Raw genomic sequence first — 4,192 nt, forward strand, 5'->3', positions numbered from 1 at the left:
ATCCTTGTCTTCCTTCAAAGCTTAGCTGCTACTTCTTCCAGGAAACATTCCCTGATCCATTCAGTTGCCAGTGTTTTCTCCTCTGTTTCCCTTATAGTATACTTATCTGTAAAGATTTGATACACACATATACTCACACATACAAACACATACACATGAATGTAGGTTCTTTGAGGACTGTTTCATTTCTTGCCATTGTTGTCCCTGAAAAAATATTTGTAGAATTGGATTTAATTGAAAAAGAAGATTGGATAAAGAATGTGGAAGTTCTTGAAAATCTATTCAAAATATTGTATTTTACCCTATACATTATAGAGAGCCAATGAAGATTTTGGAGATGACATAATTAGGTCTTTATTTTAGGATGGCTATGCTTTCAGTTGCATAAAAGATGAATTAGAGGACACAGAGGCTAGAAACCAATTAGGAAGCTATTCTCATTGTCAAGAGAAGTATTGCAGGTCTGAACAAGAGGGAGTAATACATGACTAGAGACAAGAACTTGTAAATGAAAGATATTGTTGAGGTAGAATCTGTAGGAATTGAAAATCAATTGTATATAGAATGTGAAGAAGAAGAGAAAATAACTATGGTTGACTCTAAGGCTGGGATTGTGTGTCTTAGAAAATAGGGGGATGTAAATAGGGAATATTTGAAGAAAATAATATTTTCAGTTTTAAACTTCTTTAGTTTCACTGTATACCTAGACAGAGTTTGTCCAACAGGCAGTAGGTGACACAGGAAAAGAATTCAAGAGACAGAGTGGCTTTGTGTTTGTGGGAGTCATCTACATAAAGATCATAATCAAACTAATGAGTGCACTGAGTGCATTATTGTTGTTCAGTCTCTTCTGTTGTGCCCACCTCTGTGACCCTATTTGGGGTGTTCTTGTCAAAAATATTGGAGTAGTTTGTCATTTCTTTCTCCAGTTCATTTTACAGATGAAGAAACTGAGACAAATAGGATTAAGTGACTTAGACAGTGACATAATTAGTAAATGTCTAAAGCCAGATTTGAACCCGGTTATTTCTTATACCGAGCACTCTATCCACTGTGCGCAGGAGTGCACATCAGCTCAGTAATACAGAAAGTATAGATAAAATAGGAGAGAATCCAAGACTGAAATTTCAACAACAACTAAGCTTAGTGGAAAGGGAATGGATGATATACTAAAAAAAAAACCAAAAAAAGAAAAAAAATTGAGAGAGGTTGATTGGTTAGCAACAGGAGTCAGCTTGTATTTGTTGAACAATTATTATTAGGTGCCAGTCTGATTGGTTCTTGTCTTTCATTATTGAAGAAGACCAAAGTGACATCACTATGTTAGAGACAAATTACAGAGCGGCCAACTGTGACTGATCAGACCAACGTGAGCTCGGAATGCTCTCACAGATTGGGTACAAATAGTCCATGTGAATACCTGGAGTTTATTCTAAATCTATATATTTCATGTTTCCTTTGAACTGCTTCAATCCTGCCTTGCTCATAGAGTGTAGCAACCTCACTGATGAGGGCATGCCATGCTGGACAGTCCTGTGTCAGTGTCTCCCATGTGGCATAATAATTCTAAAGTTCTTAACTATGCTGAGCAATAGGGACATAAAGAAAAGCAACAACATGGACCTTGCCCTTAAGGAATTCACATTTTAATGGGGGGGTAACAACATACAAAAAAAGTATTTATATATAAAATATATACATATAAAAATATTAACAATAAAATATATGCAGTATAAATGTAAAATGAATTTAAGGAAAAGCACTATTGGTGACAAGGGCTGGGAAAGACTGCTTTCTGATGATAGGTCTTAAAAAGCCTGTTCTTGGAGTGGCTAGGTGGTGCAGTGGATAAAACACTGGCCCTGGAGTCAGGAGTACCTGAGTTCAAATCCAGTCTCAGACACTTAATAATTACCTAGCTGTGTGGCCTTGGGCAAGCCACTTAACCCCATTTGCCTTGCAAAAATCTAAAAAAAAAAAGTCTGTTCTTAAAAAAGTCAGGGAAGTAAAAAAGATGGAATTAAGGAGTGGGAACATTGTAGGCATAGGGAACAGTCATAGTAAAGGCAAGATATTGGGAGATGAGGAATCTTGGGGGAGTTTAGGGCAAGATAGGCAGTGTCTTTGGATGATAAAGTTTGTGAGACTAATATGTAAGAAGAATGAGAAGATAGGAAGGGTCTAAATTATGAAGGGTTGAAAAAGCCAATCATAAGAGTTTCTATGTAAGTCCTAGAGATATCAGAGTACCATTGGAGTCCACTGAATAGTTAGAGTGATCAGACCTGTGCTGTTTTTAAAGCATGATCACCTAGACAAAGACTAGAATGGAGTTGGGGCACACTTGAGGCATGGTAACCCACCATCAGGTTATTGTCTGATCAAGTCTGAACATAGATGTCTCACAGGAGAGAAGGGAACATGTATTAAATATGGTGTAGAAGTTAAAACTGTGAGTTGAGAATCTGAAGAAGACACAGAGGTTGGAAGTTTGGGGTACATGAAAAAATTGTGAGAAAATCACAGAAGCCAAAGAAGAGACTATCACAAGATCAGCAAAAAATTATCCTCAGTTATGTCCATACTTTAAAGCTTCAAAATTATATTCTGTCCTCCAACTCCATGAATACAGAGACTTTATGGGAATAGTTAGAATTTGAATTAGAATGTACCAAAGAATCCCATGGCAATGCTTGTTATAGGGAATAAGGATAAGATGAGCTTTCAACAAAAGCATTGGTGAACCTATAATGGAAATTTTAGAATTCAATAAGATGAAGTAAAAAAATTTTCTTCAGAAGACAGCAGAAGAGTCAATGCCAGTATCTTGTAGGGCAAACTACATTAATATTGTCATAATAAAAAGCAAAATGAAATCCTTTACATGTAGGATAAAGAAGCTGATATAGTAAAACAGTGAATATAAAAGAATAAATTAGGAATAACTGAGAAGTCATCAAAGGAATATCAAATAAAAGGTATTAAATGGTAACTAAAAAATAAATAAATAACTGAGATTGGCTCCATTCATAAATGAACTTTCTGTCTACCCTAATACAATTAAATTCTTTGAGATTAGGGAGTTTTTGTTGTCATTTTGTCTTATTTTATGTTCTTTGCAACCCTGGGTCATAAAGTTTGGCCTAGAATAAGTAAAATATAATCCAAATGTCTGTAAAGACACCTTAACAAATAGCTTGAACAATAAATTTTTTTCAAATGTGTTAAGATTGAAAGCATTTGGGAGACCCTATCCCTGACATCTCAAGTGAAATTTATTTTTTAGGTTTTTGCTAGGCAATGGGGTTAAGTGGCTTGCCCAAAGCCACACAGCTAGGTAATTATTAAGTGTCTGAGGATAGATTTGAACTCAGGTACTCATGACTCCAGGGCTGGTTCTCTATCCACTGTGCCACCTAGCCACCCCCCAAGTGAAATTTAAACAGAACCCTTTATGCTATGTAAAAGGCCAAAATGTCTTAGAAGGCCAGCATTCATACCACTATGCAGTAATGAGCACATCTAATCCTTTTGACTATGGTTCCATAATCCCCTTCCTTCTCATTTTTATGTCCCAGACTATCCCAATGCGTGCGCGCGCACACACACACACACACACACACACACACACACACACAGACACACACACACACACACACACACACACACACAGACACACACACACACACACACACACACACACACACGCGCGCGCGCGCGCGCGCGCGCACGGGCGCGCGCATGCACCCCCCCCCACTATAATGTAGATTGCAATTTCACTGTCAAAGAAACATTTATGACACTCCACTTCCAGTCCCAAAATAGAGATCTATTGAATGAACTGGAGATAGTCTACACAAGTGACTTAAATGGGGCTTAAGGAAGAGAAAGGTATTAAGGGAAGTATATAGGAATGATGGTTATGTGTAAGAATTTAAGAGATTGTTGAGAAAAAAGAGGCATTAGACCTGACCCCAGAGTGTAGAACTATGAATTGAATTTGTAGTCAGGTAGATTCTGGTACAATGTGAGGGAAAATTTTCTACAAATTGAGGTATTGTTGTCCAAAAATGGAATGGGATACTTTAGATGGCAATAGGTTCCTTTTAAAGCCAAAGAATAATTACATGGTACACCGGGCCTGAAGTCAGGAAGATTAATGTTTACGAGTTCAAATCTGGCTTCAAATACT

This window comes from Macrotis lagotis, chromosome 1 (assembly GCF_037893015.1).
Source record: "Macrotis lagotis isolate mMagLag1 chromosome 1, bilby.v1.9.chrom.fasta, whole genome shotgun sequence".
Taxonomy (NCBI): Eukaryota; Metazoa; Chordata; class Mammalia; order Peramelemorphia; family Peramelidae; genus Macrotis; species Macrotis lagotis.